The sequence below is a fragment of the Myotis myotis genome, unplaced genomic scaffold, assembly GCF_014108235.1.
Source record: "Myotis myotis isolate mMyoMyo1 unplaced genomic scaffold, mMyoMyo1.p scaffold_m19_p_1, whole genome shotgun sequence".
Taxonomy (NCBI): domain Eukaryota; kingdom Metazoa; phylum Chordata; class Mammalia; order Chiroptera; family Vespertilionidae; genus Myotis; species Myotis myotis.
This window is the reverse complement of record NW_023416313.1, coordinates 20,965,250-20,980,958: the sequence shown is the minus strand read 5'-3', so window position 1 is coordinate 20,980,958 and position 15,709 is coordinate 20,965,250.

The following is a 15,709-nucleotide window of genomic DNA, read 5'->3' as shown; positions in this document are numbered from 1 at the left end:
GTATGCACATTTCCTTAGTTTTACCTAATGTGCTTTTTCTGTTCCCAGATCCTATCCGGAATACTACATGACATGTAGTCATCATGCCTCCTTTGGCTCTTCTTGGTTGTCACAGTTTCTCAGGCATTGTTTTTGTTTTTGGTAGAGCGTGATCTAGTCCTGTTTTGAGGAATACTGCTCAGGTATTTTGAATAATGCCCCTTAATTGGGATTTGTCTGATATTTTCTGATGATTAGAATGGAGTTATGGGTCTTGGGGGCAAGACTACAGAGATAAAGGGCCATTTTCCTCACATTTTATCAAGAGTACATACCATCAACATGACTTACCATGTTGATGTTAATCTTGATCACCTGGGTGAAGTATTGTTTGTCAAATTTCTCCATAGTAGTCATTCTTTTCCCCCTTCTCATTCTGCACTCTTTTGTTTTTAATTTATCTTTATTGTTGAGAGTATTACAGATAACCCCCCTTTTTTCCCTCATTGCCCCCCTCCACCCAGCTCATGCCCACCCCAAGCCTTTATAAGGAAGTCATTATGGCCAACTCGCACTTAAGGAGTAGGAAGTTTTATACCCCATCTCCTGAGAGTGAAGTGGGGGAATGCTTCTTCATGGATAGATTTAACTATTCACCCCTAATTATTTACTTATTCAATAATTTATTTATATCAATATGGAATAATATATATTTATTTTATAGTTTGGATTATAACTCAATACTACTGAATTTATTGCTCAAGTGGTTCTAGCTTTGGTCATTGTGAGCTCTTTCTTTTTTTTTTTTATTAGTTAAGGTATTACAAATGTGTCCTCATCCCCCCCCATTAACCCTCAACCTCCCCCCCACACACAAACTCATGCTCCCATCCCCCTGTTGTCCATGTCCATTGGTTTGGCTTATAGTCCTTCGGTTGATCTCTTCCCCTTACCCCCGCCCTCCCCTACTTTTCTTCTGGGGATTGATAGCCTGATTGCTGTTTCTCAGTCTTTGGGTCTGTCCCTTTTCATCAGTCTATGTTGTTCTCTATAATCCACAAATGAGTGAGATCATGTGGTATTTATCTTTCTCTGACTGGCTTATTTCACTTAGCATAATGCTCTCCAGTTCCATCCATGCTGTTGCAAAAGGCAAGAGTTCCTTTTTTTTTTTACCGCAGCATAGTATTCCATTAATTGTAAGGCATTTATGAATAGAAATTGACTATATATATAATATATATATATATATATATATATATATATATATATATATCCGGTAACAAATACTTTAATAATGAAATAATCTTAACCTTTCATCAGAAATTTACAAATATATGCAAAATAAAATATAGTTTTTTTTGGTTGCATCTATTATATTTTACACCTTTTTAAGGTATAATTTTAAGTATGATTAATAAAACTGTAAAAACAACTAATAAATAAATAATGTAAAATAAACTGCATATATTTAACATTACTATTAGGAGTGATGAATATTAATGCATATATACAACGGAAACACATAAAAAAATTAGGAGAGCCCTAGCCAGTTTTGCTCAGTGGATAGAGCACTGACCTGCAAACTGAAGGGTCCCCGATTCCATTCTGGTCAAGGGCACATGCCCAGATTGCAGACTCTATCCCCAGTAGGGGGTGTGCAGAAAGCAGCCAATCAATGAGTTTCCCTCATCATTGATGTTTCTATCTCTCCCTCTCCCTTCCTCTCTGAAGTCAATAAAAATATATTAAAAAAAGAATTAGGATAATGATCAATTTCATAAACTCCTAAATTTCCTAATGAACTTTTATAATTCTTCCTTCCTTGAAAACCCATGTTTTAGACAACCAATGATTGTTTTCTGTCACTGTAGATTAGTTTGCATTTTCTGGAAATTTTTATAATGAAATTTTAAATTATGAACTCTTTCTGTCTGACTTCTTACACTCAAGATATTACTTTAAGTTGCATCAATGTTGTAGTGTGTATCAATATTTTGTTCATTTTTATGGCTGAGTAGAATTCCATTGTATGGGTCCATTGCAATTTTTTATCTATTCACCTATCGATGGGCATTGGGTTATTTTCTGGTTGGAGCTTTCAGGAAAAAAAAATTGCTGCTGTCCACATTTAAATACAAGTCTTTAAGTGGGCATATATTTTCATTTTTCTTATGGTATCTTTCCAATGTGTCTGCTGGAACCACAAACTATTCCAGGCTTAAGGTGAACTCGAAGGATCGTTGCACTGCCTCCTTCTGGTGGTTCTTTCCCTGGCGTTGGTAGTTGTTAATGGAATTCAGTAAAATTCTCTCTGCTTCCTCAACTTAGGGATACTTTGGGGCTCTATTTGGTTTTACCTTCTTTTGCTGCATCCTGGAAATTCTCTCCTAATGGGATAAGCTGGTGCAATTATAGGGCTCACCTTGTTTATTTCTTTTCTTTCAAGGATCACTCGATTACTCTCCTGGGTTGAAATGACTACATACTATATATATATATATATATATATATATATATATATATATATATATATATATATTCCTATCTTATATAATAAAATTCTAATATGCAAATCAACCAAATGGCGGAATGACCAGTCACTATGACACGCACTGACCATCAGGGGGCAGACGCTCAATGAAGGAGCTACCCACTAGTGGTCCGTTTGCTCCCACAGGGGGAGTGCCACTCCACCAGAAGTAGGGATCATGGCTGGCGAGCGCAGTGGCAGGGGTGGGATCTTCTCCGGCCTCTGTGGCAGTTGGACATCCCCCAAGGGCTCCCAGACTGCAAGAGGGCGTAGTCCTGGCTGAGGGACCCCTCCACCCATGCACGAATTTTATGCACTGAGCCTCTAGTATTATATATATATATATATATTTTAATATATTTATATTTTGGCAAGTGGGGGATAAGTTTGGTCCTTGTTACTCTGAGATGGCCAGAAGGATGTATTGCATGTAAAGTCTTAAAAGTCAGAACTGGAAAGTGGCATTCTTTCCAGCTTTCATTCCACCTACCCTAGGAACTTGGTGAGGTAGGGTGGATTAATTTCCACTAGTCTTTTCTTAGTTGCCATTCCAAATATTTTCAACAGTTTCTCATTCCATTAGCGCTCTACAGGATATTTCAGCTCCTGAATCCCACCAAAATCTGTGGTCTGGTTTCTCCTGACTTAATTGTCAAAGAGTCAGGTAGTAATTCTCACATGAAAATTTCGAAAGTATGAACAGAATTTATAAATTTCCTCTAATGCATTACCATTGCCACTATCTAATTCCAGCTACATTTGCTAAGTCGCTGTCTACTCTCAGTCTCCCTAAGGATTTCTCAGAATTTGTTCTAATTTTTTTTCTGGCAAAGGATAGATTTTGGAAAAGAAAGCAGGGGCAATGATACTTTACCATTTTGACAGTAAACATAGGGTAGTCCTGTAATTGGTACCAAGGTTTGGCTACCTGTTGCCATGAAAACCAAATGCTTGAGACAGGTGCTGGTAAGAAAAAGGAAATAGGTTTATTCAAGTGCCCATTAACTGAGAAGTAGGGAAGTCTTGTCCAAAGTCCTTCTTAGAATCTCAGTGCAGTCAGGGGTTTTCATAGCATGGGAGAAGGAAAGTAGAACAATGTGATCAGGAGGAGGGGCTGTGGATGTTCAGGCAATGTCCTTGCTGGTCCCAATATAGATCATTAATGTTAGCAGACTGGAACTGGTCAGTTATAGACAAATTAGAGGTCTGGTGCACCAGTGGGGTCCCTCGGCCTGGCCTACACCCTCTCACAATCAGGGACCTCTTGAAGGATGTTGGAAAGCTGGTTTCAGCCCAATCCCCACAGGCCAGGCTGAGGGACCTCGCCAGAGCATGAATCCATGCACCGGGCCTCTAGTATGCATATAAGATCTTGGGTTAATCTCTTCCCACCCTCCCCGCTCCCCCCTTCCCTCTAAGATTCATCAGTCTGTTCCATGTTTCCATGCCTGTGCATTGAGCGTCTGCCCCTGGGTGGTCAGTGCACATCATAGCTACCGGTCAAATGGTCACTTAGATTCCTGCAGGTGGCGATCTTCATCAGCTGAAGTTGTGGTCAAGGCATTTATTGTACAAGCAGAACTAGAACTGCTGACGCCTACAACATGCTTATAAGGAAACTGTCAGCATGTGAATTCCTTTTATCAATTTGTTAGTATATTTTATTCTAATTCTATCTCATGGTTATCAGAATAATATAAAGTTTTATTCCCTACTAGAGTCCTTTTCTTTTTATTATACACATTTATTATTTTTTGAAGCAGTCTCTTACCGAGGAACTTACCCTAACACCCTTAACTTATTTTAAGAAGTATTTATATAAATTGTTTTATTGAGTGCATGCAATCTATATGCTCTCACTGTGAGAGAATATTATTACAAAGATGAGAGTGAGATGATTCTAAATTCCATGTCTCATATGTTCATTTGGGAGACTAGCATTGATGATAAAAGGCCAAGTTAAAAATGAGAAATGTTAAGAAGTCATCAGAGCAGAGAGGCACAATCAGTAAGGTGTGTGTAACTTTATGTACTTGAGGCAATATGACTTCAGCCCACATGCATCTGCTGAATGGCAATGAAATTTTAATATAATAACCACATTTTCATCATTCACAAATCATTTCTATTCTGTTTCATTCTCACAGATAATACATTCAGCCTCACCTAGCTTTTGCCAGTTAATACATTTCATGAGTATTAATAATGTTTTGAGGAAATGGGAAGAGTGAGAAATCTATATTATGATAAATTTTACCACTGAATTTTAATATTTTGAAATTTAGGTTGAATTAACTGAATTAATTGAAAAAATAAAGATTTAAGATATCATTTATTACTATAAACCAAATGTCAAATATTTTCTCAGTTTTAGGATAAATATTATCATAAAAATTCATGATAGGTTTTGTGTTGAAATATCAATTGAAAGTTACCTCATCTTAATTGACCTTTTAAATTAATTATTAATCTTAAAAATATTAATAATAAAATATCTTGATATTCAAGAATTGTAAACTACTTTGAAACTTATTTAAAATTATATTTTACTTTAATATCAATTGAATTGTGGGTGTATGTGATATGGATTTGAATGTTTATAAATGAGACTATACTGTAAGATGTGAGAAAATTGGTATCATTAGAAAAAAATGTTCTAGCCTTTATCATTCATATAGCTCTAACTTATTCAAATACATATGCTTCATTGCTAACAAAAGAGAATGATCATATGGTAATCAAGGAGATGAAGTGGAAATGGCACAAAATAGCTGAAAATGTAAGTCAAATAGACATCATACTGAGAAATGAAACAGTTTTATTATTAAGATTCCAGCCAATGAAAAAATGTTAATAGATAAAATATTTAGTAATCTAGTAAAAGAAAATATATATAAATAAAATTTTTAAAGATACTTCTGTTGCATATAATTTGATCTTAATATAAAATCATCTGGGAAACATAGAAAAATAATATAATTTTTCTGATATCTTAGTTATTAATTCATAGTGAAATATCTCATGTTCTCTCAAATTATTGAAATAAGAATTTTAGGGGAATATTGGCAGGTTTAAGGAATTTTTAGAATTGGGAGTTCATGAAAAAAACACAGGGCTACAGACTGGGAGAAATTACATTTCCATAAGACAAGGGAGAGGCAACAGTTACATTTACATAATATAAGGGAACTGGGAGTAGCCAAAAGGTCTATATTTACAAAATAAAGAAGGAGGAAGAAAGGCCAGAAGGAATAGAAGAACAATGAGGGAGGAGGGCATCTTTTGTCCCATGTAATGTTTGACCTTTGAGCTCAGGAGTTACTATAGTAACCAATTTAAAAGGAAATACTGACCAATCAAAAGGGATATCAGTACACAGGGACCTGCAGCCTTTATAAACTGCGGAAACAGGAAGTCCATGGAACTCTTCCCCTTCCCCACGTGGGAGTCCATTCTGTGGGACTCTTTCTCCCTCCCCACTTGGGAGTCTGTGCTGTGAGATTCATTCCCCTTCCCCACGTGGGAGTCTGTACTTGTTCTTCAATAAATCTCCTCCTTTGCTATACCATCTTCTGTCCATGGATTCATTCTTTGACTCCAGCAGACAAAGAATACAGGGAACCATCCTGCCCAGGGGAACACCACGTGTTCCAGTCCAAAAATCACGTGTCATTATTAAATAGCCAATAGAATTCTTTAATATACTTACATTTGTGAGCTACATTGCAACAAGTAAATAATTAATGCCCGGGATTTTAATTTCAAATATTTACTTTTTTTTAAAATTTGAATACAAACATAGTAAATTTTAGAATATTTAGTCATTATGTTTTTAAAAATATCTTTTTTATTGATTTTTTTTACAGAGAGGAGGGAGAAGGATAGAGAGTTAGAAACATCGATGAGAGAGAAACATCCATCAGCTGCCTCCTGCACAACCCCTACTGGGGATGTGCCTATAACCAAGGTACATGCCCTTGACAGGAATCAAACTTGGTATCCTTCAGTCTGCAGACCGACACTATATCCACTAAGCCAAACCGGTTAGGGCTAGTCATTATGTTATTATTTACCCAGAGGAATTATTAATTCTGTTAAAAATATTAGATAATTGACAGTTCTTATTAACAAAATAACAAGACAATGATGTATTACTCAGTATATGATTTACTAAGATATTTTATATAGTTTTAATTTAGTAAATTTCTGTAATTTCTCTGGCAATTTGACAGCAAATAAACTCATTTTATTTTATCAAAATGGTTACAGCATCGACCCAGAAGCCTTGTACAAACATCTTAAGGCCCTAAAGAATAATAAAATCTTATTGTAAAAGGCTTTTAGGACCTATAAGGTGTGAAATATTTTGAGCAGTCCTAAAATAAAATCTCCCTGCAAAGATGGAGAAGACAGGAGAAAAGTATAACTTCTGCTATTTAAATGCACTGTCGTTTTAGACTCCAGTCTCAGTAGCTCAGTGACAGTCCCTCAAACCCGAAATGATTTATTTCCTTTTTGATCAGGCCCACACGAATCTTGTGTTTGGAGACTTCAAGCTGGTGTTCACCTTCCTTGAATTTCTTCCTTCAAAGTGGGTCATGATGCAGTTAAATGGGCAGTGCCAGCAGTAGTGGATTGGGGGTGGCAGGCTTCAAACACTGCAAAAGTAATGCCCAATTTCTCAGCATTTCTCCAGGGACCGGCTGGGCTGGTTCTTTTCTGGAACTTGACAGACCTCTGTTCTTTTTTCACAGCCACTCTTGGAAGACAGAGTCAAAAGTTCCCCCGGGAGCGTTGCTGTATTTGTAGTCATTGCATTTGATCTCTTGGGATCCCTCTACAAGCTTCTGATGTCTTTTCTGGAGAATGGAAAGGATAACTGCTCGGTGTGTGTATCATCTGTGGGTATATTTTGATGAAAAGAGCCATAAAAGCAAAATATAAGCATGATAAGCAACTCTCTGTGATATGACATAATATATAGGACTCATATTTCAATAATGCAGCCAACAAATATTTGTTAAATACCTAGCTTGAGATAAAGTATTAGAATTCTGAGTGCTATAGGTAGAGTAATAAATAAAACCTGGTCCTGTTCTCAGAATTCATCTCATAATTATTGTCAGCACTACTGTTATTGACATTCATGTTATACCAATAGATTTTGTGGGTGTGTGTTTTTAAATAAGTCCACGTGAAGAATTCAACTGCACAAGCAATATGAGAGAATAATAAAAATCAGATTAACCAGTATAGAATTTTACAAAATAAAGAAGGAAATTTCTCACTTTCACACCTTCAATATCCTTACACAATCTATAATAATAAAACCGTAATATGTTAATTGGACCGGACAGCCCAACGACCTTCTGGAAGACCTTTTGGATGAAGCCGGGGGTGTGAGGGCCAAACCCCTTGCACGAATTTCTTGCATTGGGAGTCTAGTTTTATATAAATGACTCTCTTTATTGAGTGAAATAGGAAGAAAATATTTCTGTATAATTAAACAGCCACTTCATAGATGGACCAGATACACAATAGTTCATTGATGAATATTTAATATTTTCCTTTTAATTTTGCTATTACAAAATGTGCTTCAATTACATCTGTGTATATATAATATCTTAGGTCAAAGTCATACAGGCAAAACTATACCCTCAAAAATGTCCTTATTTATAGTTTTGATTCATATTGTCATTCATTTACTGATTTATTTATTCAACAAAATAATAATTAAATATTTACCACATATTATCTACTGCTATCGTCACTGAGGATACAAAAACAAACAATAACAATATCCATATTTTCATTCTAGTTAGACAAAAAATAAATAAGTAAATAAATAGACATAATTTATAAAACAGAAATAAATGCTATGGAAAAAAAATGAAATGATGCCAAAGTTGCTATTTTATACAGTGTTCAGTAAATTTCTCCCAGATAAACGACATTTCAGTTGTCACTTCAAGGAAGGGAAAGAGGCAGCCATAAGAATGGGTCTCTCGAAGAACTGTATTCCAGAGATAAGGAGGCATCAAATGTAAAGGCTCTGAGCCAGGGGGCTATGTCATATTTGAAGAAATGAAGGAGCTCAAAAAAACTGGCCATGACTGAGCATAGGGGAGGGTTGTAGGAGGTGAGCTGAGATGGGTAGTGGGAATCAGATCATGTAGGTCACTTTAAGAACTTGTAGTCTGAGTAGAAAAGAACAATGGAACAATGTAATCTGGCATTTTTAAAAGTGTACTAATTAAATTTCCTATTAACATTGTGCTGTAAGTCCCATATATTTGAGCCATTTCTAGTGTTGTTTGGTTGATTGTATCATTTGAGGTACAACCAGAGAAGTAAAGCCAGAAGAGAGAGAGTGTGTGTGTCTGTGTGTGTGTCTCTGTGTGTGTCTGTGTGTGTGTCTGTGTGTGTGTCTGTGTGTATGTGTGTGTCTGTGTGTGTATGTGTGTTTGTGTGTGCGTGTCTGTGTAATAGATAAATATATTAAAAGTAAGAAAGGTCAGTGGCATGATGGAACCCTTCAGCACCCCCTGGGATCCTAAGAGGATGGGTTCAAATTCATATCTGTTCTTGCTGCCTCTAACCTTGGTGAAGGTTTTTCGGCAGAAGCAGGAAACCAATTAAGAAAGTAAGCATATTTCTCAAAGAAAAATGTTTTAAATTTTATTATTTTAGATAAATGTCTTAAAACTAAGAATGGGTAAAATCTCTTACCTAATTCTTCTGACATAAGAACAAGAAAAGATAAAATCAAGGAAGCATAATTTTGGCATATTTTAGCTAGCAATACTCTGTAGTACTTTTTTGATGTTTACTGATAAAATGTGTTATACTAGTTCATTTTTTCTTCAATAATGCTTCAAAGTTAACACATACACAGAAATTGAATTAAAAAAAAATCTAGCTATTCCTAGAAAGAGAAACTTAGCGCATAATTAATTGTCCTTCATATATTGAATTCACACCTAGAAAAAGTCACATTGCTCTTGTCATTTAGTAATGTTTAATTAAAATGAATTCAATAGGTGAATTCATCCCGAAGCTACTTAGCAAGAAACAAGAACTCTAATGATGAAAAGATTCCCTCAAGCTCTAATTTTAAGGTTTTCAATTCAATACAAATGAATTTTAATTATGTTAAAAATAAAAATCACAATGGATTTTGATTTATTAAGAGCAAAATGCTAAAAATGCATTAACAATTACCTAGGATTTATATTACATCATTGTGTTGCTTCTATATTAATCTTACTTATAAAATTAAGAGTATATGGTAAACTATAGCTCCAACATTCCATTGATGGGTCTTTAGATGACTAAAGCTCACCAATTATATATCCCAGTTCCTTGAGCATTTCCAAAAGAGTTAGCTAACTCAAGTGTCTGTAAATTACACATCATATTGAAACATAAACCAACCACAAAGCTAACGAACATGCATGCTCAGTGGGAGAGGATCTATTTAAGAAAGCATATTTGTTTCTTTTTATTACTGTTGTTTTAAGGCTGTCCTTTGTGGAAGTTTAGAACTTGATTTGGGTGAAATCAAGAATTTTTATATGTACATACTTTAATCTTCATTAAACTCCTTTGGTGTTAATAAGATTTGCACCCCTATGCACATATATAATACACAGGAATTTACCACCTCAAGCAATTATATTTACAAAAAATGAAGAGAAGAAGAAAGAAATAGAAAACTTTTACTAAAGATGATACTAATGATAATTAAAATTCTAAAATTAAATTCCTGTAGCTTATAAGCTTATATCCATCCTCCCTTGACATGGTAGCCATGCTATTACTGTTAGAATATATATATTTAGAGCAGATAAAAACAACTCAGTTAAACCTTACCTGAGAAGGAAATTTCCATTTCATTGAGTCTATGCTAATTTTATGTGCAAGTAAACATGTGGCAGAGCCTGGTGCCTAATTATATAGGCAAAAGCAAATCAGACAAAATGGATGTGACTATTGATTTGGCCACCATTTATAAACTCATATTTATAACCTGTCATTCTACCTTGCTCTCTTATCTCTTAGACATTTCACTGGAAACACTAATTTTCCCAGTGTTCATATAAACCCAACATGTTTTCAAACTATAACTCTGACCTAGATAATAAACATCAAAAATATCAGTAAGCTGAAATATATTTTATGCTGAAACAAAAGTACATACACATTTTAGATTAAAAAGTCCTCGAGGCAAGAGGTTAATTAGACCTCTGTTGAGCATTTTGTTTGGGATACATGTACACATGGGTGTCTGTGTATGTTTCTGTGTATAGCATAAACTTAACCTCGCTTAGGGAAATAAATAAAATAGGCGAGGGTAATGAGAAATATTCCGAGGGAGTCAATGATAAATGCCTACAAAGATTTTACAGATAGATGCTAGAAATACTGACTCTATATTAATTTTAATGTGTAGACTTGGTAAGCAAAGAAGCTACCCAAAAGGAGCTCAGTAGAGTGAAAAATGTTAGGAGCCAATTTTTGGCTTACATTTCAATCCTTTCCTTTTCTGTGAGATCCTGAACAAATTACAGATCTTCATCATATCTTGTATTACTCACTTGTACAGACTTATGTCGGACAGTGCAAATGTGAGAAGAAGAAATAGAATAAATTTCACAATGGTACAGTAAACCTGAGGGGAAAATGAATGACAAGCAAAATAAAATATTTTAGGATGGATAGGTGAAGAAACTATTTGGTTTCCTAAAGAAAGTTTCAGATAACAAGAAATGAAATAAATGTTTGCTGAGGTTGAAACTAAAATCTTAATAAGGAATTCTTTTCTGTAAAAAAAAATCTATACTTCCACCAGACCGGTTTCGCTCAGTGGATAGAGCATCAGCCTGCGGACTGAAGGGTCCCAGGTTCGATTCTGGTCAAGGGCATGTACCTTGGTTGCGGGCACATCCCCAGTAGGAGGTGTGCAGGAGGCGGCTGGTTGATGTTTCTTTCTCATCGATGTTTCTGACTCTCTGTCCCTCTCCCTTCCTCTCTATAAAAAATCAATAAAATACATTAAAAAAATTCTATACTTCCATAGGTATTAGTATGTATGCCCAATACATTGTTCTTGTGTCGCATATAAAAAGTTGAAACAATTCAAATCAAATGGTCACAACTTATGCCCTCTATATACATGATATAGCCCTCTCCCCACCTCTCCTAAATAAAAATATTCTGTGAAATGCAAAAACCTGTGGATTCTGTAAAATAAAGAACAGTATTTTGGACATGGAGGCAAGAAGTCTTATGAAATATATGAATGTAAGAAAATGTTTAAGTATGTAATTCAAAATTTTAAATGTTAATCAATGTTATTTGCTTTCATTTTATCATGCTGTTGAAACATAGTTAAATAACTTGTTACAATTGGGGGCTATTTATCATAGATTTAAGTGCATTTATTAATATTTTTCTGAATGTAGCAGTATATTATATGAATAATTCAATATTTTCAATTATTGTAGATCTAGTATATTAACATCAAGTGGCTATAGTGATAGGCATGAAGAAGCTGTCCCTAATTTGTTTAATGTATAAATGGCATTAAACTTAAATCAGTTAAATTGTGGCATAGGTCTTACATATCACTGACATTCTATTACCAAGAGTAGGATCTTCATTGTTGTCACAGTGCAAGGGTTGGGATCCTCTGATCTATCTAATCTATCTGTTCAACCTCTTTAGTCAATGATAACACTTTCATGTATGTAATTTTTGCTAAAAAAAGAATGGTAACATTCACAACATATAGGCAACAAATTCTTAACTACTGAAATTTATTGTTACGTGACTGCTTCCATATATAAATCAAAGTAAATGTTCATCTTTGTTTCAAGCCTAGATATGTGCATAATTTGTGAAAAAAAGGAGTTGTTTGCTCACCTTCTTTTCCTTGGCTCAACTGATATTTTTAAAACACAATAATTTGCTCCCACATATGTATGCCTTCTCCTGTGAGGATTAGTGTTCCTAGATAAATCTGCTTACTAGGCAGGCTAGCAAGGCACATTCATGAGCATTCCAAAGACTGGACCACTGCCACAGCATTTATCCTTATAACTGGAAAGTATTTATCCTTAAAGCTGTTTACATTATAAATGTAAAATATTATCATACTCCTTTGCCAATTAGATTAACGGTGAAATGATTTTCTGAAGTGTACCTTTGGAAATTCTTTCTAAGTCAGCAAGACCATCAATGCTATGTTTAGAAATCATCTAAAACTAGTGTGCTTGCCACATCCTTTCAGAAATATGTAGAAATCCTAGAATTAATTTCAATGACTTAGTACTTAAAATTTCAATAATATGTTCAAAAATCTGGGAAAGTAAATAGAAAGGAGGTTAATTGTCATAGAAGAATCTCGCTTGTCAAATATTGACATTCCCACAACAGGAAGGGGTTGGAAATTTGTATGCATGGGTCATGCATGAGAATAGAGATTACAAACATCGTTTGTGCAGTGATTTGTGTGCAATACACAATTTTGGGCATATGTGATCTGAGACATAAATTTTATTCATCATTCAAATAAGAGAGCCTTGAGCTCATTATTCTTTAACATCTCTTCATTAGCTATGGCATCTCTAGACCTTAGAGAAATGTCAGATACACCGATGTTATGAAAATAAATGTGCCTTTTATTTTCATTCACATTTTGCATGAGGAGGTGACTTTGACAATATCTCTAATGGCTTAGCTTTTGTAATTTATGGGACACCATAAAGAGATCCCTCCACATAGCATTTTAGAAATTTTAATGCTTCCTTTATCTGTGAATTATGTGGGCTGAAAAGAGCATTGTAATTAAGATCAGAGTAATTATTATCACTGTACTTGACTGGAAACGGGCAAGGAGACACCCCATTCTAGTTTTCTTTATTTCATGTGTTATTAGATTGCAGCCTGCTACCCATTCCCTAAGGTGAGGGTGGTGGGGACCAATAAAATTGTCTCATAGTCATTACTATCATTCAAGTGTATCATAAATATATTTGACCAACCTATAATGAAAAAACATTTCATGCATCAGAAATGTGAGTGGAAACTATGAATGTCTTTTTATAAATAATGTTCTATGAAAACAGTATGTTTGATGGATTGCTTTTTGTTTGGGCTATGTACACAGAATTGAAGTTTTTATATAGTAAATATTTAATAAACACATACTAGATTTATGTCTATTTTTATTCACAAGAAAAAAATTGTCTTTTTTCTTCTGCTCTGGTGAGAAAGCATTGTGTTCAGTTTGGGGGCACCCTGTTTTGGGGGCACTCTGTTTTAATTAACCCCCATTTACCATGAGCTTGTAATGACTTCTATTATGTGTTCAGGATATATCTTGAATAGATTCTGAGAGAATCTGAGAGAGAGCATATTATAAAGTTTGCCTAAATACTAGATGTAAAGAACCCTGGAAATCTAACACTCAGAAATAAACAAAACAAAAAAAAGGCCACACTTATCAGAGACTAAATAAATTACAAATGCATTTATTTATATACTTAAAAATATTTGCTACTCTCCTTTTAAGGAAGGTTTAATCCAGCTTCCCTAATTTATAAAAAATCATTGTTTCAGGCAGCTTCTAAAATTTGTGTTCTCCACAGTTCTATATGGAAGAGCATATCATTATCGTTCGCTGATGCCTGGATGTCCAGTTGATTGGCCTTTCCTTCTAAATGCACCAGCACACTGTTTCTTCCCAACTAACCAACCAGCTTACATAACACTCCTCTGCTCACAATTCCTCAACCCTCCTAGTGCACTTAACATACAACAAAGTTAATTCTCTAACCTCTGGGGCCACCATGATTTTCATCCTCTCCTCACCACTCTGGTCTCCTCTTCTCCACCTGTCCCTCCCTCTCTCAATTCTACCCTTTGCTCCTCATAGGATCCCCCTTTCATATTGGTGGCTTTACCTTCATCTTTGAGTTTATTTCCACCTTTTAGCCTGACTAACTCATCTACCTCTAACACATTGCTTAATCATTTCCTTTTTAATACATCCTGCCATGACCATCATGTTAACATTACTATCTCTAAAACCCTTTTCTTAGCAAATAACTCCTGTTTTATTTTGCACTTGTCATGCTCTTTGCTTTTTATAGAATTCATCATCTTTAATATTCTATATACAATTTTTGTGACTATTATTCATTGTCTATGTGGCTTTCTCCACCCCATAGACTGTAAGTTCTACAGGACTTCTTCTTCTTTTTTTTTTAACAGATACAAGTCAAGAACCTAGAACAGTGCCTGGCATATAGTTGGTACTTCATTAGTCCATTCATTCAGCAAATAGTATTGAGCTATAGCCAAGTGCTATGAACTTATATATGTATACTAGAGGCCCAATGCATGAAATTCGTGCAAGGGACTCAGCCCTCGCAGCCCCTGCTTAGTCTGGAAGGTCGCCCAGAAGGACGTTCAGAAAGTCATTTGAGTGTCCAGTCTAATTAACATATTATGCTTTTATTATTATAGATGTTTGGATCACATCAGTGAGCAAAACAGGAAAAAAACTCTGCCCTAATAAACTTTTTATTCCATCCAGGGAGAGACAACAATGAAAAAGATAACCAGTAGAGCAGAGTATGTATATGTTTACTGATAGAGAGGTAGATATGATGGCAATTTGTAGACTTAATAAATAAAACAGAGTTCTTTTACATACAGTGACTTTAAATAAAATGTAAATTATATATTCACAGGTATGTTTAATAACAAGTTAGGAGAGAAAAATTAATAAATAGTTTTTGAATAGTGAATAAATAAGTAATGATAAAATAGTCAGAACTAATTCCTTAATATAACCTTTAGTAATGCACTCACACATATAAATTTTTAAGTAAGTTTAATAAAAACAAGAAAATAAATATAAACTATAAAAGAGTATGTTGAAAAAAACCAAACAGAAATTATCCATTTTTTGAAATAATTTGATGTTATACTTTAAATCAGGTCCTGTTTTCTGATAATAATTAAATAAAAATAGACATTCATATTCTTTGGACATAGCAGAAATATCAACAAATATAGTTCATGTTTAGTAAATTGCTAATATTTTACTGTTAACATAAAAATCTCTGCAGTATTCTGTTTAAATGTTGAAAGAGATGTTAATAAAGACATTCCCTTCATTGAGAATTT